Consider the following 22,999-nt stretch of genomic DNA (forward strand, 5'->3'; position numbering starts at 1 on the left):
GCATTTGTTTCAAAGGAGGACCTAAAACACAAAAGGAGAAAACTAAGCATCAAACTGACAAGCCACATGAAAGACACAATCCAGCGGGAACACTGAGCTTGGATTTCTTTCTCCTGTCAGGATGCGCAGAGAATTAGGGGGGTGGTGATAATGTCAAGCAGGGGTTGTCGGGTCAGAGAGGTGATACAGCATCCGAGAGCGGCCAGCTGCCACTGGACTGAAAAAAAGGGCTCAAATTCACAGCAGAGGTTTTTGCAGTTGAATGAAAATAAGGCACCTAAACTTCAGTAAATACGACAGGAGTGCAAATTTAAAACAAATATGTAACAAATTAAAACAAAATATGTATGTACAGTTTTTCAAGGTCATCTTTGACCTCGGGTGCTAACAATGAAGCTCAAGGTCAAATGCTTAGTATATTGTTGTGAAATTTGAAGATGATCCATAAAAATTGTGGGTAATATAAAGTTTTTTCAGTTTTATTTATACAGGAGAAAATCAAGCTGCTTAATATTTTAAGGTAAAGAAATTCAATAGATTTAATTACACAACGAGATAGGAAAATTGTAAAGTAAAACTCATGCTGGTCTCAAGGCTTTAATTTTTTTTAGCAAAAAGCTCAGAAAGCAAATAGAGCTATCAAACCAACTACTTTTCTCTACAGGCAGAGGTATGGATGTGGCAGGACATACTGAATCAGCAACATTAGCTCAGCTGCAAATTCTCCCAAATTCAACTGGGTTTTACCATCTGCCACTAAGCCTAACCCACATGTCGCATCTCGTGCTCACGGCCTGAGTCCTTCTTGTGACAACTTCAGGGTTGCTGTCCTCACTTAGCAGTTGGATCAGATCAACCGTAAAACACACCACACACACACGCTGCTGGCATCAGTATAATGGCTCCTTCACGACAGTCAGTGGGGGATGTGCTGATAAAAGCAAGAGGGGTCAGAAAGAAGGTGGTCAAGCACCGGTCTGTGCAATATGTGATGAAGTCAGCAACGGCGGCACTTCTATGCCAAATAAAATAGAACAGCTCAAGAAACGAATGCAATAGGTACTGTTGAACAAGATGTACTAAAAATGCTTCAAAACAGCAGGTTTCAAACACTCTTAAGTCCTCACACAACACTTACTTGTTGATCTCGCAAAAGTTGCACAGACAGAATGAAGACAGGAATAAATTAGTCTTTTGAACTGCAAGTGAACACTTAGTGAGTCACTCTCCTAAAGAAACAAAGTTTAGCAGACACATGGGAGAAGAGATGAGCAATACCTGTGCAAAAGGCAGAAGACAAAGGAGCTACTAAAATAATGTGAGGAAAAACAGACACTGTATTTATTCTGTGATTTGTTCTGAAATACAAAGGATACATTCGAGACAATTTTCTCATTATCTGTGGCAGCACACGCTTGCAATTTGTACTGTGCTCGTAATGAAATTGCTTTGACTTTCTAACTCTCTAAAGGTTTTTCACAAAATAAACCATGACATGCTTCGCCTAACCTTGACCAGGGTGAAACCCAAACTCAGTCTTAGTCCTCACATGGTATCAAGCTCCACAATTATTTGTGCCCACAACGACACAAATACATGCATGTTAGCAGTGAAAGTGTCTCTTCCTTTTTAACACAGCTTACAATGGCTCCTTGCCTACTTGCATGCAGCCCTGAGGCTTGTTTTGGTCCCAAAAGTCCAACTCATACTGCAGCACACTGCAGTGTTAAAGACAAAACCCTCAGCAGATCGCACTTCGGGCCAATCAGGGGAAGAAAAACAAACCTCCAATAGCAGACAAAACTCAAGTCAGCAGCAATCTAGGAACCTTGGACTAGTGTAATTCCCAGCACCATATTAACTTGGGCCAATGTGATCCAATGTGGCAAGAGCACATGTTTTTCAGTTTCTTACATAAGCAATACTTTTCATAAATATTTGCCTCTCTTGTTACTCTTGTTTCTGCTTTTCTTAATTGCTTTATCAAAGCCACACAGATCTAAGTACAAATTGATTTACTGTAAAGTAATAATTGTTTGTGAGCATTCAACCCAGAAATTAGAAAGGCAACTATGCACATGCACTCGTGACTGAATACTAAATACATATTTTAAGGGCATTTATTTTTTATGGTATTACAAGACACCTCCCCACCAACTGCAAGTCTTGGAAATTAGATGGAAATTAGCCTACATAGCCACTCTTCAAAGGTAATGGTGGGCTTGTTTAGTGCAATTAAAAACGGTCATGCTTTGCCCTTATTCCAAGAGTAGTTACTATTTAAGCAATGTTATTTGTCTGTACTCAGTCTCAGCACTGCACTATGTAGAACAGCACTTGTTCAAACTCTTCAAGGTAAGTAGTGGCTTACACTGTCAAAGGTTAGTAAAATAACCATGCAACTTCAGAGATTTGATTTCCGCTAGCTGAGTGTGACATCGCCTGGTGGTAATACAGAGCAATCAGGCTTAAACCTGTATGAGAAAAATAACTGGAGTGAACACACATGCCAACAGAAAATGTCAAGTTCCCTTTGTTTTGACAACCGCGAACCTCTTAGTTTATCCAGAGACTTTGCTCTTCTTTCAGTTATTCACATGACAGTTTTACTTTTGACAGGAATGACAGACTGTTTGACAGCACAAAGAAGAAATTTCAAAACGGCATTTTGCCCAGAATTCTGACACAGTTAATATTCGTAGTAAGGCTGCAGCTAGTAAAATGTAAAATGATTTGCTGTTGATTGAAGTCACTGCAAAAATTATTAATTAGGGTTAAAAGCAGTAGATAGCCAGTGAACCTCAATATTACTCATATGTTGTATGGTGAACACAAGCAAAGGCACATAAAAGCAAGCTGACAGCTTTACAGCATCCTTGAAGCCACACCCACACATACACTCAGAGCTCATCTCAAGCAGGAAATCTACCCCACTGATCTCCATCCTCCCTTCCTCCTCTATCATAAAAGGTAAAAAACATACATTACACTCACTCTGAAGCCTCACATGGGCCTCTCCTTGGTTTTAGCATCCCATCAGCATACAGGTTTGCTCACACCACGCTTCCTTGACCTCCTTTTCCACAACAATAACTATGCAATCCTTTCTGTCTTGCAGACCTAAGGCACCTAAAGATTGAACAGAGGGTGAACTGAGTGGGATTTAAAGGCAGAGCACAGATAAACAAGCTGTCCTGACCTGCAGCGATGTTTAGCAGTTAGTGCTAAGCCAAAGCAAATGCTTTATTCCACCGATTCTGTTTTATACTGCCGTATAGAGGGTTTACCATCACAACAGCGTAATGACAAAGCAGCGCTGTGAACACTGAGACAACAACTTGTGTTGTTGTTTTTAAATTCATTATCCATTCAGCTGAAACCCAGTTCTCTCATTAGTATTCCTCAGCTAACTCACGTCGACCGAGGCTGAGAGGTCAGCACAGGCAGCTCCGATTTCAGCGTGTAAGACCAAACACACATACTGTTTTTCTTTTTTTTGGCGTAAGTACAGAAGCTCTTTCATGACCTTTAAGTACCTCCTGAACCACAATCAGAAGGCACGTGAAATTCTCTCTGATGCAGTGTATCTAATCTAGTGTAATACACACTCAGGGTTTCTAGTTCGTGTGTCTACAGATGCATAGTCTTTTATAGAAACCCTGAACCTTTACTTTTCATTTTATAGTGTTCAAAATTTAACAAAGAAACACCTCATTGTAGAAAGCAGGAAACAGAATGGTTTAGTGAAAGCTAATCTGATATTCTGTCAGTCTATCTGTCTGAATATGCTATTATTCCCTAAATGATCAACAGATTTTTAAATGCGCAGTGTAGCAATGCAGCATTACTTACCTTTTATTCAGTTTCCCAGTGACGTGAGCATCATTTGCTTGAAGGTTGGTTCAGTGTGAGTACTCTCTAAAAGGGCGTGCACCTTTCAAGTCTGCAGTGCTACATTCAATGTGAGGCACCAATATTTTATTTTCAACTGACTTTCTTTTCTTTTCTTAGCTGCTTATCTCCGAAAAAAATGAAATCTATTTTTGAATGCTCGCAGTTTTCCAATATACAATTCCCAGTTTCTTTCCTGCCACTGAGCACACCAGCGTGCATAAAGTACAAGCGATAACCGCAGATTATATCCACGACTGCAGTCCTCATTTAAACCAGATGTTTGTGTTTTGCATTGTCCTTTGATGATTGTGGATTATATAAAGCATCCAAAATAAACCTTCAGTGTACCGTAAAATGACAACAAAAGAATAAGCACAACAACATAATCGAGGCTCAGGAGTATTACTGAAATACTGACTGTCTTTTAGGCATCCTGGCACAGCTACACACACCCAGACTTGTTGACTCCTGTCCTGTTCTTCATTCGAATGTTATTCTAAAATGTTGCAGCGTGTCGTGGGGAAACAAAAGCTAAGGCAGTCACTCCCTACCAACAACAACAACAAAATTATTGATGAGCGTTATAGATTATAGATGGCTCAGAATGGGCCTGTTTTGAGAAACAGGCCTGTGTATGATGCATAAGTAGAAGAAACTCCGGTGAAGAAAACTGGTTAAAAACGCGACATAGGATTCTCAGGGGGATGATGAAATAACATAAAATATATGAAAATCCAAAGAATCTGGATTTATAATAAATCTGTCTTTTTTAAAAAAAATAGGCTTAGATGTTAATCACTGTACGTGTGATGATGTTCATGCAAATTTTCATTCAAGGCGAGATAAGGTACAGAGACACGCATATATACCCTGCAGTCATTATAGCAAGACGTCTTGATGCATTCTCAATCATCCAGGTAAGTAAATTTCCAAAACTTGATTCTGTTCATCTGGAAACGCTACGTCTAGATGAATAGAATCAACTTTTGGAGATTATAGCAAGACGTTTGCTCTCCAGCGACATCTATTCAACTGATCCTTAATGTAAATAACTGCTGAGCCAATCACATGGCTGCATTTAGACATGTAGACATGGCCAAGACAGCCTGCTGAAGTTCAATTTGTGCTTCGGAATGGTGAAGAAAGGTGATTTAAGCGACTTTGAGTGTGACACGGTTAATGGTGCCAGACGTGCTGGTCTGAATTTTCACAGATTGCTGTTCTACTGGGATTTTCCCATAGCCATCTGTAGGGTTTACAGAGAATGGTCCAAAAAAGAGAAAATATTCAGGGTGAAAATGCCTTGTTAATGCCAGAGGTCATGAGAAAGGGGACAGTAACTCAAGTATTACAGCATCTCCAAACAAATCCAACCTTGAGTTAGGTGCGCTCAAGAGCAGAAAACCACTCATGTCAGGTAACGAGACTTTTTAGGTGAGTGTGCACAAGCTCACTAAAAATAAGCGTGTGCAAATAAGACTGGGAAACTGTCTGCTAGGGTAAGTAAAGTTAGTGTAAACATTAAAGCATGGATCCATCCTGCCTTGTAATAACAGTTCAGACTGCTGGTGATGGCTGCGCAATGATGTGGAGGATATTTTCTTGGTACACTCTGGGCACCTTAATACCAACTGAGCATCACTTAAACGGCACTGGCTACCTGAGGATTTTTGCTGACCATGTCCATCACTTTACGACCACAGTGAAATCAACTCAAACTGGTTTCTTGAACGTGACAATAAGTTCACTGTACTCGATGGCCTTCGACTGTCATCAGTACAATATCTCTGAGATGTGGTAGAATAGGAGATCCAAATCATGGATGTGTAGACAACAAATCTGCAGCAACAGTGTGATGCTATCATGTTAAAATGGACCAAAATCTCTGAGGGATGTTTCTTGTTGAATCTATGACACAAAGAATCGTAGCAAAAGGGGGTCCAACCCATACTTAATAAACTGTCCAGTGAGGAAATTCATTTTAAACCCCAAAATTATACGCCAAAAAACAACCAAACACACCCAGAAATAGACAGCACTCCTCGATGGGATCTTTTGCTATATCTAAATGCATCCTTCCTGCTATAACACAAAACCTATAACAAAACATCCAAACAAACAGAATGGCACTTCACATAATAACACTGCAGAGATGCATCAAGGAGTGTGAGTCTGGTGTATATGCGTTAGGGTCTGAGGTATATTGTCATGGACAAGGAAAGTATTTCAAATCTTTTTCAGAACATCATGACAAACTATACAGTTGAACGTTCAAGACTTCAAGACATATTTTCAGTTCAGTAAATCTACGATAACTCTGTGACGTTTATGAGTCAAAATCTAAGTAAACCGATCATCAGGGTTAAGCACAACTGTCAACACTGAGTCAAGCTGGAGTTGCTGATCTCACTGAGAATAAACACGTCTTATGATCAGGTAGGAAGGAAAAGAATCCTTTGTAAGTAAAGCTGCCAGCTCATCTGCGCCATTTTTATAAAAAGGTTTCAGAATTACATTTTTTTCGTCTCTCTCTCTCTCTTCCACTTTTTCATGCTTTTCTCCCAGAGCAAGCCTGACACTATAGATAAAACAACCATTTGGTTACGTTCCTTCAGCTTTATCACACAAACGATGAACAGTAATCTGTGCTGCCTATCAACAAACATGCGTGGCTATAGAAATAATGGCCCAGAGGCTAGCACTGTACTCCAATGCAATACAAAATCAGCCCGGCTCGCATTCATCATGCTTGAATAACAATACAAGGTTGCATTATGGAGAAAAATAAAAAACATTTACGTCTGCATCTTCTAGACAACATTGCTTTATGGAATAGCAGCTAAGAAAATAAATTTACTCAACGTGAACTTGCCTGCACATTGTAACAATGACAGCAGCAGGTGAGGCTCTCTGCACATCTAAATGCTAATGTCATGCTGCTCTTCAGACAATAGCGGTAGCTAATGAGCTGGCTTGGTGAATGCATCTAAAGTCTAACTGATGACATAAGTGACAGCATACTGAGGGACAGAGCTCTTTTTATGACTCACAACACAGCAGGACCAAATTTAAAAAGGGTGCGCCAAGGTCACACACTAGTTCTAATCACGGCCAAATGCTTATTCTATTGTAACTCCTGGTTTTCTAATTACATCTTTTAATACCAATATTTCCACTTTTGTATGAACAAACTTGACTGTTTTTAGGAATAATTTAAAAAAAAAAGGTTGGAAAAAAAAGTTGAAATGCTCGATAAGAAGTACACGCAATTATGCATATCTCAAGCCATGTAAGTCCATACTCACTTATACTTTGGGCATGTAAGTGCATTCACACTCAGGAACTACAGCTTCATGCAGTTCATTACAGTTAATTCTGCAATTCTCATTTAGAAGTTGAAGGACATGTCATCAGTGGCCATGGAAATGTCAATTCTTGCTAGTTAGCCAAGACTTTCATCACACACTGACATTATATAACATCACTGTTGTGGTGTTTGGGGGTCGTGGTATGGACATTATTAACTGTAACTGTTATTTTCAATGCACCAGACTTAGTATTAGAAGTGGGATTGACAGGCTATGCTATATGGTCTGAAAATGTTGCAATAGGGATTTTTGGAATATGCACATTTGCGCAAAACATTGAAATTCACATGTCACATAAGACAATTGTTTGCATAGTGTCTTATCATATGCACGGATACTAACAACAGTGTCTGAACTGAAACAAGGGAAAAATACTAAAAGTCAGTCCGAGCTAGTCAAATACTGATGCTGGGCTCGTCTCATCCTATTTTAACATAACAGTTCGACACAGGGCATTATTATGACAATTACACTGATATCCTGTTATTACAGATTTAGGAGGGAGGTGAGATTGTGAATGGCACAATCACATGACCAACCAGCATCAAGACAGGAGTTCTGAGTCTTTTTCATTTGGACTCTTACTTTGGTTTTCTTCTGTTTGGTTAGGTTTAGGTTCAAAATTATGTTGTTAGGCTTCGGCAAGGAAAACACAGGCATTCACAGTTTTTTACACAAGTTAAAAGGCAAACTTCTACCATCTGCAAAATACTGCAAATGTCTTTGGCTGGCACAGTTATGCATCCTGCATCCCCGGGAGGGTTTATTGCTATTGAAAAATAACTAAAAGGGGTATCCAGTACATGCAAGTACAATGCAAAGGCTTTAAGTCCTGAATAAGAGTCAGAATGATGACTTGGGATTATGAACGGGATGCAGAGACCTGCTGAGAGCCAGTGATGAGCAGCTTACAATGAATAAATGGGGCCCTGCTGAGCCAAAAAAAAATTTCATTACAATTTCTTTTAAAGCTGTCAAGACAATATTACTTATTGGGTTTCAACTGTATTAAAAAACCTTTTTGTAAGTATTCATTCCATTATTCATCATGTGACAGCATTCACTACCAAAACAAGCTGCTTCTTAATTTTGGTCTACCTATGCTCTCATGTTTTCAACGTCTCTGAAGGCACCTTCTTCAGTCTGGCCCAGATAATCTTATCACAGAAGAAACACCGCTCTCTGAAATAACTCTACATGGGAAGACAGTGGCATATTTCATTATCAAATTGTAGCTACAGGTTGTGAACATTAAGTTAATAAACCTGCCAGTCAAAACTGTAGTCTATTTTCAGACAGTGTGGACCGTAATTACAGATCTCAGCTGTAACTTTGAATCTTGTTTAATGCTTTTAATCACCCACAAACGTTCAAATCTGTTTTTGGAAAGAGTCATTGCAAGCTATCACGAATGTTTGACTGTAGTTTTTGATGCCAAGGGCAAAACATACAATTATTAGGTTTGGGGGTCATTCAATTACTTTAGGGCCAGGTATATTTGGACAGGTTTGTACACATCAGACATGGACATAATATCTCACTGGGGAAATTCATTTGTTACAGCAGCACAAGGGGCAGAAAGAAAATAGTGAAAACACCTAAAAATACTAAAATGCACAGAAAAGAAGCAGAGCTTCTACAACAACCTTCGTGGTTCTCCATAACCTCCTCTTATGATAAACTCTGGCATGTGTGTGATACACAGAACAGATTTTTCTCGCTGTTTTTTGTGAGTCTTTTGTAAAACGTGAAGACCTGCTACTCTGAATCCTTTAAATGTTTCTTTTATTTAACGAGCAGTAGTTTTCACACTGCAATAATGCTGCTTGGTAATTTCATGAAAAGTTGGAAAGGAACATACAGTATGTACAACATTATTTTAGACATTATTTTAGCATGTATTATTATACATATTATTATGTATTATAAGATACTGACAGGAGGAGTTTCTCATCCCTTAATAAATGAAATCATCATTTAATTTTTATTTGATAATCTGAAACAACCTAAGAAATCTAGAAGAGGGCAAACATATTTTACTTTACTGTACATTCAGCAGATGTTTAAGTTGCCCTGACCTCAATTACAGAGGACACGACTCCAAACGGAAAGCAGACAGTTTGAATTCAGGCAGATCCAGTTGACGAATACGACGGTTTCAATGCTGCTCTTTTCCCCGTCTCTCTCACTTCCTCCCTCTCTCCGAGCGCCGCCTCAGAGCCATTCTTTATTGCCACCCATGATTAATGCAGCTATGAATGGGTTTCTCTTTCACCCGAGCACCGTGGGAGAATGGCTTCTTTCGTTCTTTCTCTCTTTCTCCCTTTGCCATTTTGCTTTCTTCCCAATGTGACCTGATTTAGTCACAGAGTGTGAAACTGATTTGGACTCATTTGCATGCTAATTCCATAAAGAGAGGTGAAATGATGTGTAAGTATCACCTCGCTGATTCTAGGAGACACCGTCGCATTTGGAAGAAATAATGTGCAGTATAAACTCGATAATTCACAGACTCATTGTTCAGAAATCCAACCAGGGAACAGCACGAAGGGACACACTTTTAAGTGCTATACAACATTTTCACAGTTACGTGCAAAAAGAGGCAAAATGCTTGCACTGCTGTGTAGAAAATGCCGTTTTTAATGTTGGTATTACTGCATTGTGTTTGTTTTTTTCATGAAGTTCATGCTTTCATATACACATTATGTCTTGAAAGTCAAGGTTTTCTTCTAATCAGCTCATTAAAAGGTTTGAATTAATTATATGTTTGGGTGTTTAATTTAATTCTAATCCATGAATATGTGGCCAGTAATTCTGTCTGGAGTCAGTCTCCCAGTTTAGTTCAGCATCCTCCCCTTCATCCTCTCATCAATATCCTTTCATTGTATTTTTATTAAAAGAACGTAATAAATTAATTACTACACTGAAGATGCCTCGATTAGATAATATACCTGTGTAGCAGACGCCACTTGTCTGCTTTGAAGACCTCCAGACAATGTGCTCTTGCTCTTCACACCTGATTCAGCATGGTGTCATTTTGAAAACACAGGAGCGTGTAAACACATCCTTCTGGCCTGAAACATTTCTCGCCAACTTTCATGCCTCAACTCGTCCGTCACTGCTTTGAAATTGATTACTTGAAGGTGCTGGCCACTAATGCACTGAAGGAGGTGAAGAAAAGTTTCACGCAATCAGGAGACTCTGGTTTTCGCAAACGAACAAGAGGAACACGAAAGAAGCCTGTTGTTGACGAGAAGGATAACATGTAAGGCCAGCTGCTGATAAATGTTGGTTATTTTCTTCATCTTTTCCTTTGTCTATAAATACAAACTGCGGTAAACTTTGCATGCTATCTATATACCAACCGAAGCATCACAGAGCTGCTGAGATTCAAACAACAGTTCAAAGATAAGCTTATACTTTAAGAACTGTCACAAACTATGAAACAAACATCCTCCTAACAGTGTTAACCACGCCTGACTGATCCACTGAACGTGACCTGGATTTATTCGTGCTCCTTCACCTGTTAGAGCAATAACACTAAGTCTGACCCCTAAGTCAAAAACTGGCAGATAATCAAGAGAAATGCTTGGTCAAGTCACTTCAGACTACCATAATGGCTGCATTGATGATAACATTGGCTCTAAAATCAAAGACGACCGGACTTTAAAAAATGCATTTAACAGGGGAAGACACAGACCACACTTTCAAGGAAAAACTGAAATTCAATGAGACACGACTGTCTAAACAAATGAAGTAACACTGATACGGCTGTCGTATTCATGGGCGTGATCAAGAGCTGGACAACAGAGCCTGACCTAACTCGACCTAAGTCCTTCAGGAGATTCATGGTTCATTCAGAGACATCTGACTGTAGATGTTAAACAGTCTGGCATTTTATATGGTTAAGACAGAGAGAATTATCTTTCACCAGCTTCATAATTTGGAATCACTTAAGCTTAAAAAAAAGGATAAATATGTTGTGCCATTATGATTTTTATTTTTTAAAAAGGACAACTTTGTAATGATTGTCAAATTGAATATGTCATGAGGCTATCTTGGGAGCAGTATTCTCATCATTGTGTTATGGTGAGTCACATCTTGTCTCCTCTGAGTTTTGATGCTGTAATCAAGCCCACAAATGAACCAGAAAACCATTTCTGGTTGTGACAAACACTGAATTTTGATTAGACTACAAACTTAAAAAAAAGAAGAAAAAACAGCTGGCGTAAGCTGAAAAGCACAAGATTAAAGTCTTTGCTGCGCAACCAGAGCAGCCAGTGAAGCTGTGCAGGGAAAATGATGAACACTATACTATTGCTGGACGCTACTTTTTCATATTACCTTTAGGAAGGACAGCCGGTAGGAAGAGAAAGGTGCAGCATATTTTTAATGACTACATGTAGATGTGCTTCTGTCAGCTCTAATTTTCAAAATGTTTTTCTTCATATTGACTATTTTGGCTGGCTGCAACAATTTTTTCTGTATTTTAATCTAATTTAAGCCCCATATGGTAGACTGCCAAACCAAACAACATTGCATTTAAAATGCACATACCTCTACCAAGGATGCACTCTCCTCTAAATATGTTTTAACAGCTTAAATGTTTAGACTTATTTTTAATCTCCATCCAAATCTAAATCCCACTGACGTCTGGCGGGGGGGGGGGGGGAGTCAATCAGTCCTGACAAAAATTCACAAAATGAGCACGACCTTTTAACACTGAAACGTTTAATGATGCTGCGTAATGAGTTCAAATGACATGCTAGAAACCATGAAAGTCATCAGGCATTTGTTATGCAGTACACAAATACTCTGGTTCACATGAGGTAGCAGGATAATAAAAGTTAAGCTTAGCTTGCTCAAAATATGACTTTTTGTTGTTTTTTAAGTTATTACTTTGGATTTTAGTTGCTTTTTCTTTAAATTAGGGCATCAAAACTAATTTAACAAAATCAGCAGAGGTTTACACAGTCCAACCTTTGAAACTGCGTGAATAGCTGCCACCACTACATTAAGTGTTATTAAGAAATCATGTTAAGAAGAAAAAAAAGCAGTCAGACTCTGGCTGCTCATTTTGATTCATATATGTTTTGTCCCTATGTTGCACAGCTCTTTGCTTGTGAAGCTGAGAAGAAACGACACTGACTAGCGATGATGCCATCTGGATATAAACCCTCCATAGATGGTGAATAATTGAACAACTCATACCGACAGGAGAATACGACAGCAGAGCAGTGATCTCAAAAGCTTTCAATGATCAGACTGCTTTCTGCCACTTCTCAGTCAATACCAAAAGATCCAATTTGACTGTGTTTGTGAAGTAGTGTGGGATCATGAGAGTTTTGTTACATCGCTAATGTAATGATAACTGCTTGCTTAACATTAAACAGGTGGACCGATGACATTGAGGTGGACTACACATACAGCCACATGGTGAAGTCAAGCAAAAAGTAGCCTAGTAGTGATATCCATGCCCAAATAATCACACTAAAATGAACTACATACGCATTTATAAATGCTGTAGTAACATTATTACCATGGTTGTCTATAGGTGCTAAAGGGGAAACGACTGCATTGACAGGCAACCAAAAATTAGATGTCCCTTACACTGAAATAAACACATTTCTCTGGTTTTGTAAATTATTGACAGCATTTCATATTGTAAATATATATAATTTATCAGATTGTGCAAAAGCCAACCCGAATTACTTAATGTTTTGCTAGCAAAGTTCGTGCAGTGACTTCCTGAAAATTTGCAAATGTTCATGGAAATACAGTATATAAGGCAAATATCTACAATTCTAAGAAGGTTGTAAGTCAATGTTTGGTGTGATCACCTTTATTCTTCAACACAGCCTGAACTCTCTTAGGCAAGCGTTTTTGTTATTTCTTTAAGCAGTCTTCAGGAATAGTTCTCCAGTCTTCTTTAAAGACACTCAAAACTCTTCTTTTTTTGACAAAACCTCCACCACTGGCTAACAGAGCCATGACAGATCCCCCACCATGTTTTAATAGTGGCTGTAGACATTCACTGTTATACCTCATTCCTGACCTCCTCTGTAGATATTGATGACAATTTGAGCCAAATACTTCAAATTTACATGCAACACTCCATCAGACTTGTTATTGCTGATTTTCAGTCCAGTTCTTGAGTAATTCTTGAGTAAAGGTTAATTCTAACCTTCCACCGAGACCATTTCTGATGAGTCTTCAGTGAACAGCAGATGGATCAACTGTTCCTTAAGACTTTCAGATACTGTCCTACTGGCTATATTGTTTTCAGGCATGATCATTTTCTTCTTTTGTCCCCCACCTCTCCAGTTCCCTCAATTTTTTCAAGGACACACTGCACACCATGCCTAGACATGCTATGTTTACATCTATTAGCTCTCTGGGAATCACCTTGTTAGGTCCAAGGACTGAAGTGAAAATGAGTGAAAAAGCAGCCACTGTCCAAAGCAAAACTTTGACAGTTCTTCAGAAAGCCTGGAAAAGTATTGTTTAAAGCCACTTAACAAAATTACCAAAAAAAAAAAGTCTGACTCCTTGGAAGCAAAATATACAGAAGTAAGAGGTGACTGGACACAGGCCTGGACATCTACCGACAGTACTGAGAGAGTCAGTATTGCTGCAAAATATCAGATGTTGTAGTCCAAAACCTGGCTTGGAGACAGACTGGTGACCAGGCTATGTTTTACAGGTGGGATAGGCTCCAGTCTAACTATGACCCAAAATTAGACAAGCAGTTAAGTAAATGGATGCAATGATTGTAGTGCAAACCCAAAATGGAATACATTATGCATTGATATAAACAGGTAAGAGATTCATGTCTTTGGTTGGTTTCTCTGTTTGAACGGAAGTCATATTAATTTAAATTCATTTTAAAGGGGATTAAGGAAACAAGCTCTGAGCTGTAAATTATATCTCACTTATTAGTAGTTTCTCAGCACCTCTCTGTTTGCTAGTTAACACACAGGCACATTGTGGCTTGTAGATTGTCTGCTTCATGCTAAATTCTGTGTAGGAAATTTGCTTCCTCTAATTTTTCACCCAATGTAACAACACTACAGCACTAGACTGTAGAAAAAGCCCATCATAAGTCGTGATTTCATTTTAATGGCACGTGAAAATGAACAGATACTGTATATCTACAGGTTTGATCTTGGAATGTTTCACTCAAGGGCACCATAGTCTTTTATTGTATCCTCAGTTATGCAAACATTATGAACAGATTACAAACTGTAAACATTTTGCATATGAAATCCATAGCGTACAGACCAAATCTTTTAAGAAGATATTGCTCATGATATCATGTAATGGATATTGAAATTCCCCTATGGCACAGCTATCCACATTGCTAAGACAGACTCATTTATGCCGTTGCATGTTTAAACTGAGCAGCTTATTCATGATTTAATCACAGATTTCCAAATACTAATTATCTTTTATTATTTCTGCTGCAGGGCTAGAGGTTGTTGTCCTCTTCTGGCTTTCCCCCAGAGTCCAATGTGGTATCCTGCGACTGCAGCCTTGAACAAGATCCCAACAGGCTGCAGAAAAGGTGACTGTCCTTCACTGCAGGTGCTACACAGAAAACGATCCCCGCCCTGAGACAAAGCAGGGGTGGTGGTGGAAGAGCCACGCACAGGAGGATGTTATAGAGAAAGCGCGGCCCTGAAGGAAAAGGTGGAAGGTGATTGGGGAGGGGTCGGCTGGTTGGAGGGGGCGATAATGATAAAAACCTGACATCTCTGCTCTAAACATGCCAGCGAGTTCACATGCTGTGCACATCCTTATGAGTATCTGTCATGGCTCTCCAGGGGCCCTTTACTTCCTTTAATAGCCATACATTACTCTCCTCTCTCTGCACTCATCCTCCACAGTCCTGTTCATCACCCTCTTCCTGAGCTGAACACAGCCATTGTTCTTCTCTTTCAGTCTGTTGCACACTCCCATCTTTAACCTCTTGGCTTGTACCAGTTTTATACATTTCTCCTCATTTTTTCCTCTGCCTGCACACTAACAAATTGCAAAGACTAGTACATCAGTTATAAAGCATTTAGATTTTTTGGCAACGGGTGATATGTTGCTGCAGGATTGCTTTTTTATAATCATGGGTAAGATGCTGCAGATGTATCTATATAATGTCAGTGACCTACTATCCAAATGCTTTCATTGTATGTTTGTAGATTGTGAACATTATCTTATCATGGCCTGTTTCAACCGACAGATCAAACGACGCCACCTGATCATGCCACAGAGATTCACTATAAAATACTGATTGGCTGTATCACTGCGAATCCTTTAAGGCTTATGTAACTCGTAATAACATTACGGAGCTTAAAATCTATCCGACCGTGGGTCAGCATCGACATTGCCGCTGCTGCTGTCAGGGAAGTCAACAAAACAAGAGTTGTACTATAAACAGCTAAAAAGGGGGATGCCATACAAGTGGATGATGGCTACACTGAAACTCATTCTGCATGTCTGGATCAGGGTAGATGCTGTGTGATACAAAGCAGAGCCTGTGAGCCTGTCCCTTGCTCCCTCTGAACACAATGAACAGCCAGACACAATGCTGTCAGCATCTGTCCTCACCAGCATCTCTGGCTGGAACTGCATGATACACAAATCTAATATTAAACACAGGCTTCAGATACATTCAAGTTTGCTTAACTTGATTTCAAGTAAAGGGATATAACAGTATAAGTAGTGGGGACTAATGCACCTTACTTGTTTTTAACTTTACTTCCTTAACCTAATATCTCATTCAATTACTAGGCACGTGTGGGGAAATGGCATGGATGGGGTATATTTATAATAAAATGGGCACATATCATGGAAAACGGGCCATTTCCACAAAGAGAACTGCACACGCCTGAGGTTTCCACCCCCCTTAAATAAAACGATGCTGGAAAAGATGTGTGCCCATTAAGGACATCCAAATTTAATGACCTTCCTCGTCTCGTGAGAAACTAAAGGCCTATTTGCAATATAAGTACAATCGATAATTTTAGGCGTAGACTCGGCTGCGCATGGATGAATCACCGAGAATTGTAGCAGCAGGTCTGAGCAGACCTACTCCGAGCTTTATTTTTCTTTTTAACTGAGCTTTCCGTGAGAACAAGCACTCTGAATCATAAACTTCGGCAGCAAGAAACGATTTCGGTCAAAGCTCAGCGCGTTAACACTGATGCTAAAGGCAGATCCACGGGCTAGGGCGATCAGCATCCATGCACCCTGTCCCCCCTCCCCGATGCCTGGGAGGAAGGCGTAGAGGTTGTAACCGTTACCGGGGATCAACCGTGCTTGTATCTTTTCTTAATTAAAAAAAAACAAAACACATCCTACCTGGAAAATGTCATATGCTGCTCAAGTCACCTCGTGTTGAGATTTGCGAGAGATGGAGCTGGCTGGTCGCGCATCACTCGGTGTGCGTGCGTGTGTGCGTTTGTGTGTGTATCACCGACAGAAAGCGTACGGAGTACAGCGGCTGGCAGCGGAACCCCGGAACGAGCATAACGCAAAGCGAGCCCTCTGCGGTTGTCTGGTCGGCACAAAAAAAAAAGAAAAGAAAAGAAAGAAACACTCACACGAGAGCCAGCTACCCCACCCGAGCGGCAGTTCGAACTACACCGTCACTGTTACATTACAAAGAGGGCTTAGGTGGTGTAGCTCACAGTGTATAACTACTGGAAACAGGAAATCGAGCGTCCACATCCCGACAAACTAATGTGGGACAAACACAATGTTTGTGTGGGACAAAGTGGGACAGTTAAAAGAACTGGGAGATAGTCAAATACATCTAAATGCAAGGTCAAATGATTTGCCCACCTAGGTGCTCATGTCCCCCCAATGCCTAGTATGTTGTTGTGAAGTTTGAGCATGATCCAGTCTTACGCGCCTCTCTGCAGCTTCTCTCCTCCCGCTACCCCCCCAAAAAACCATCTCCATTGAGACTGTGTCAGCTCCCAAACAGACAAAAAACAAACCAAAAACCAGCAATAAAAAACTTAAACATAAAAAATCAAAAAGAAAGAACAATACAGAATCCACATCTGAACCAAAGAGTAAAACAGTGAAATGTGGATTATTAAATATTAGGTCTCTCTCCTCCAAGTCTCTGTTAGTACATGACTTAATAATTGACCAACAAATCGATTTACTCTGCCTTACAGAAACCTGGTTGCAGCAGGATGATTATGTTAGTTTAAATGAATCAACACCCCCGAATCATTCTAACTACCAGAAACCTCGAAGCACAGGCCGAGGGGGCGGTGTGGCAGCAATTTTTCACACCAGTCTATTAATTAACGAAAGACCAAGACAGACTTTTAATTCATTTGAAAGCCTGATGCTTAGCCTTGTCCACCCCAGCTGTAAAACTCAGAAACCAGTCTTACTTGTTATCATCTATCGTCCACCTGGGCCTTACACAGAGTTTCTCTCTGATTTCTCAGACTTTTTATCTGATTTAGTGCTCAACTCAGATAAAATAATTATTGTGGGTGATTTTAACATCCATGTAGATGCTAAAAATGACAGCCTCAAAATTGCATTTAATCTGTTATTAGACTCAATTGGCTTCTCTCAAAATGTAAAAGAACCCACCCACCACTTTAATCACACTCTAGATCTTGTTTTAACATATGGCATAGAAACTGAACATTTAACAGTGTTTCCTGAAAACCCTCTGCTGTCTGATCATTTCCTGATAACATTTACATTTACAATAATTGATTACACAGCAGTGGAGAGTAGACTTTATCAAACTAGATGTCTTTCTGAAAGTGCTGTAACTAAGTTTAAGAATATAATCCACCCACTGTTATCATCTTCAATGCCCTGTACCAACATAGAGCAGAGCAGCTATCTGAACGCTACTCCAACAGAGGTCGATTATCTTGTTAATAATTTTACCTCCTCACTACGTACGACTCTGGATACTGTAGCTCCAGTGAAAACTAAGGTCTCAAATCAGAAGTACCTGACTCCGTGGTATAATTCTCAAACACGTAGCCTAAAGCAGATAACTCGTAAGCTGGAGAGGAAATGGCGTGTCACAAATTTAGAGGATCATCATTTAGCCTGGAGAAATAGTTTGCTGCTTTATAAGAAAGCCCTCCGCAAAGCCAGAACATCTTACTATTCGTCACTGATTGAAGAAAATAAGAACAACCCCAGGTTTCTCTTCAGCACTGTAGCCAGGCTGACAAAAAGTCAGAGCTCTACTGAGCCAACCATCCCTTTAACGTTAACTAGTAATGACTTCATGAACTTCTTCAGAAATAAAATTTTTATCATTAGAGAAAAAATTACCAATAATCATCCCACAGATGTAATATTATCTACAGCTACTTTTAGTACCATTGATGTTAAGTTAGACTCTTTTTCTCCAATCGATCTTTCTGAGTTAACTTCAATAATTACTTCCTCCAAACCATCAACGTGTCTTTTAGACCCCATTCCTACAAAACTGCTCAAAGAAGTCCTGCCATTAATTAATTCTTCAATCTTAAATATGATCAATCTATCTCTAATAATTGGCTATGTACCACAGGCCTTCAAGGTGGCTGTAGTTAAACCCTTACTTAAAAAGCAATCTCTAGACCCAGCTGTCTTAGCTAATTACAGGCCAATCTCCAACCTTCCTTTCATATCAAAAATCCTTGAAAGAGTAGTTGTCAAACAGCTAACAGATCATCTGCAGAGGAATGGCTTATTTGAAGAGTTTCAGTCAGGTTTCAGAGCTCATCACAGCACAGAAACAGCTTTAGTGAAGGTTACAAATGATCTTCTTATGGCCTCTGACAGTGGACTCATCTCCGTGCTTGTCCTGCTAGACCTCAGTGCAGCGTTTGATACTGTCGACCATAATATCCTATTAGAGCGATTAGAACATGCTGTAGGTATTACAGGTACTGCACTGCAGTGGTTTGTATCATATCTATCTAATAGACTCCAATTTGTTCAAGTAAATGGAGAGTCTTCTTCACATGCTGAGGTTAATTATGGAGTTCCACAGGGTTCAGTGCTAGGACCAATTCTATTTACATTATACATGCTTCCCCTAGGCAGCATCATTAGAAGACATAGCATAAATTTTCACTGCTATGCAGATGATACGCAGCTCTATCTATCCATGAAGCCAGGTAACACACACCAATTAGTTAAACTGCAGGAATGTCTTAAAGACATAAAGACCTGGATGGCCGCTAACTTCCTGCTTCTTAATTCAGATAAAACTGAGGTTATTGTACTCGGCCCTGAAAATCTTAGAAATATGGTATCTAAGCAGATCCTTACTCTGGATGGCATTACCTTGGCCTCCAGTAATGCTGTGAGGAACCTTGGAGTCATTTTTGACCAGGACATGTCCTTCAAGGCACATATTAAACAAATATGTAAGACTGCTTTCTTCCATTTGCGCAACATCTCTAAAATTAGAAATATCCTGTCTCAGAGTGATGCTGAAAAACTAGTTCATGCCTTCATTACTTCCAGGCTGGACTACTGTAACTCATTATTATCAGGATGTCCTAAAAACTCCCTGAAAAGTCTTCAGTTAATCCAAAATGCTGCAGCAAGAGTACTGACAGGGACTAGAAAGAGAGAGCATATTTCTCCTGTTTTGGCTTCCCTTCATTGGCTTCCTGTTAAATCCAGAATTGAATTCAAAATCCTGCTCCTCACATACAAGGTCTTAAATAATCAGGCCCCATCTTATCTTAATGACCTTGTAGTACCATATCACCCTATTAGAGCACTTCGCTCTCGCTCTGCAGGCTTACTTGTTGTTCCTAGAGTATTTAAAAGTAGAATGGGAGGGAGAGCCTTCAGTTTTCAGGCCCCTCTTCTGTGGAACCAGCTTCCAGTTTGGATTCAGGAGACAGACACTATCTCTACTTTCAAGGTTAGGCTTAAAACTTTCCTTTTTGCTAAAGCATATAGTTAGGGCTGGACCAGGTGACCCTGAATCCTCCCTTAGTTATGCTGCAATAGACGTAGGCTGCCGGGGATTCCCATGATGCATTGAGTTTTTCCTTTCCAGTCACCTTCTCACTCACTATGTGTTAATAGACCTCTCTGCATCGAATCATATCTGTTATTAATCTCTGTCTCTCTTCCACAGCATGTCTTTCATCCTGTTTTCCTTCTTTCACCCCAACCGGTCGCAGCAGATGGCCGCCCCTCCCTGAGCCTGGTTCTGCCGGAGGTTTCTTCCTGTTAAAAGGGAGTTTTTCCTTCCCACTGTCGCCAAAGTGCTTGCTCATAGGGGGTCATATGATATGATTGTTGGGTTTTTCTCTTTTTCTCTGTATTTATTATTGTGCTATCTACTGTACAAAATAAAGCGCCTTGAGGCGACTTTTGTTGTGATTTGGCGCTATATAAATAAAATTGAATTGAATTGAATTGAATTGAATCCATAAAAAAATGTGAGTAATATAAAGTTTTTACTGATTTTCACCTTTAGTGTGACCTTGACCCAATTTTTAACAAAATTAAATCAGCTCTAGCTTATTGGTATCTGTCATCACACAAAATGTGAAGATCCTATCTTGAAAATCTGTGGATGCTAGACTGCTAATAGACAATCAATCAATCAAACTTTGACCTTTTAATAAGTTGAGTTTCTGATAATAACTCGATAATAACTCAAAGCTCTGTTTCCAGAAGGTGCTATAGATAAAATCTCTAAACAATGTTACTACCGAAAGGTGATTCATTTTTGAACTCTTTTAATGGCACAGGAACATGAATGGTTTATTAGTGTATACAGAAAGACCATATACAAAAATATTGTTGAAAAATAATACAATCCTATATGTAAAAGTTGGTTCACTGTGTGAGATACATAAAAACAGAATGCAATACTTTGCAAAATGTCTAAATCCTTTATTTCTTTACAGTGGTTAAAAGACAGCATAAGAAATGTTGACGCTGATTAGTAAACCACTGCATGTCATTTGAAAAGTTTAAACTGAGAACAAAAACATATTAAAAAGGGCCAAGTACCTCCTGTTGCTTCAGAAATTATGTTCATTTTCTATTATTAATTTTGCAGCCTTAAAGCCCTGTGCCTGCATAACTTTATTACCACATTATTATTCCTGTTGATAAGATGAGCTGATAGCTTGCTCCACACTGAATATAAGTACAGTAAGTAATTATAAAAGAAGATAGCAAATTTTGGTGAGTCTTTAAAGTCCGAATCAGACATAAATCAGGAAGCAGATTGTAAAATTGACATAAAAATGTATTTTTTACTGACTCGCTAACTGTGTTGACCACAGCTGATCCATCTTGAACTTTATTGCATCTAGAAAAAAAATAATTTGTGTTTTCACATCAATTATAGACGCAGTAGTTAAGTAACAAGGACAATTTTCTCTACAAACAGAAGACAGCACTGTCACCCAGTGGCTGCACCTGTGCATCACAACTGAGTCAACAACTAAAAGCGCTGCCAGAGATGGGGGAGGCTGAAGTCTGACACAGAGAAGCAGACTGGAATATGTTTAAGAACACTGATGCTTTGTGTGTCATACACTGGAAAAATGGGACTTCTTAGCACTATCATTAATGAATATATTTTAACCATTTTGATTACTTTGGTCAAATTTGTGCTAAATAATCAGTTTGACAATATACCTTAGGATGGTTGCTGGTGGTAAAGAGGCTGAAAATAAGAGATGGGGAGCCAAAGCCCACACAGCAACAACATGAAAAATTTCTTGTCCAAAGTATCCTGGCATCTTGTTCATGAGTAAGGGAGAGGGGAGATTGAAAGATGAATTGGTGTGGTGTCTGCAGGAATATGGGCACTGTACTGGTCCAGTATGGTGAAGAGAGACCTGAGCGTAAAAGCGAAGCTGCCAGTTGACATTCCTACCCTCACCTATGGTCATGAGCTCTGGGTAATGACTGAAAGAACAACGCTGTGTAAACAAGCAGAGGAAATGAGCTTTCCCCAAAGCATGGCAACGTGAGATGTTCTGGCCATGTCCTACTGAGAAGAGGCCATTGGGTAGGCTCAGGAGACACTGGAGAGATTACTGGAAGTGCCCCGGGGTCACTGTAGCACCGGATCAGAAGGACAACTGACAGTATTTGGTTTTAAAATATGTTTCTGTGGAAATGATGGACCTGACACCAACAGCTTTTGCAGTTTCACACGTTTTTTATTTGTTCAGTTTTTTTTAATGGGCAACTTTCCTGCTTCCGGCACATCTTTTACAGGGGAGAGATTATCAGTTGATGGAGCTCAGGTATGTGTCAGCCTCCCCTGACACTGCACCCTGAACCCACTGCTCCACCCTCCCCTGCAGCTGAGCCACAAACAATTGATTCACAGTCTTGTAGACATCCAATATCTCAGTAAATGTCCATCAAAGCCTCATCAGATAAGTTGAGCTAATGAATTTTGTCAAACTGAGAAAAACTAAAACTAAGGAAAATAACTTGTTCGTTTAAATGTTTTTCAGCTTTTTTTAAAGTCTAGTTTTATGTTTATTTTAGTTAATAAAATGTTGTTTTCTTATCTGTTTTAAAGGTTCAGCTTAATTTTAGTTAGCTATATTAACCTTGGACTGGACATGAGCGGTGCAGTAACAACAGCCTGGAAAGCAACAACAAATTTGGGCTGTTTAACACACCATGTTTTCACTAACTCCAACACTAGAAATGTCTTCATACAGTTTTATTCTCCTGTAAGTCAATGAGCTTTGCGC

General features: G+C 39.5%; 1 protein-coding gene across 3 annotated transcripts in view; it reads right to left on the bottom strand.

The window, feature by feature from the left end:
• apba2b (amyloid beta (A4) precursor protein-binding, family A, member 2b) overlaps positions 1-16,780 on the bottom strand; it is a 73,719-nt gene extending 56,939 nt beyond the window's left edge. Inside the window, exon 1 of one of the 3 annotated variants that reach the window (XM_063474968.1) lies at positions 16,617-16,780. The gene's annotated coding sequence lies outside the window, so the exon portion shown is untranslated. Of the gene's footprint in view, positions 1-3,852; positions 4,022-16,616 lie in introns of those variants that run through there. The other 2 variants (XM_063474982.1, XM_063474976.1) reach the window with 2 other exon arrangements.
• Positions 16,781-22,999: the final 6,219 nt, after the last annotated feature.

This window comes from Pelmatolapia mariae, linkage group LG1 (assembly GCF_036321145.2).
Source record: "Pelmatolapia mariae isolate MD_Pm_ZW linkage group LG1, Pm_UMD_F_2, whole genome shotgun sequence".
Classification (NCBI taxonomy): Eukaryota; Metazoa; Chordata; class Actinopteri; order Cichliformes; family Cichlidae; genus Pelmatolapia; species Pelmatolapia mariae.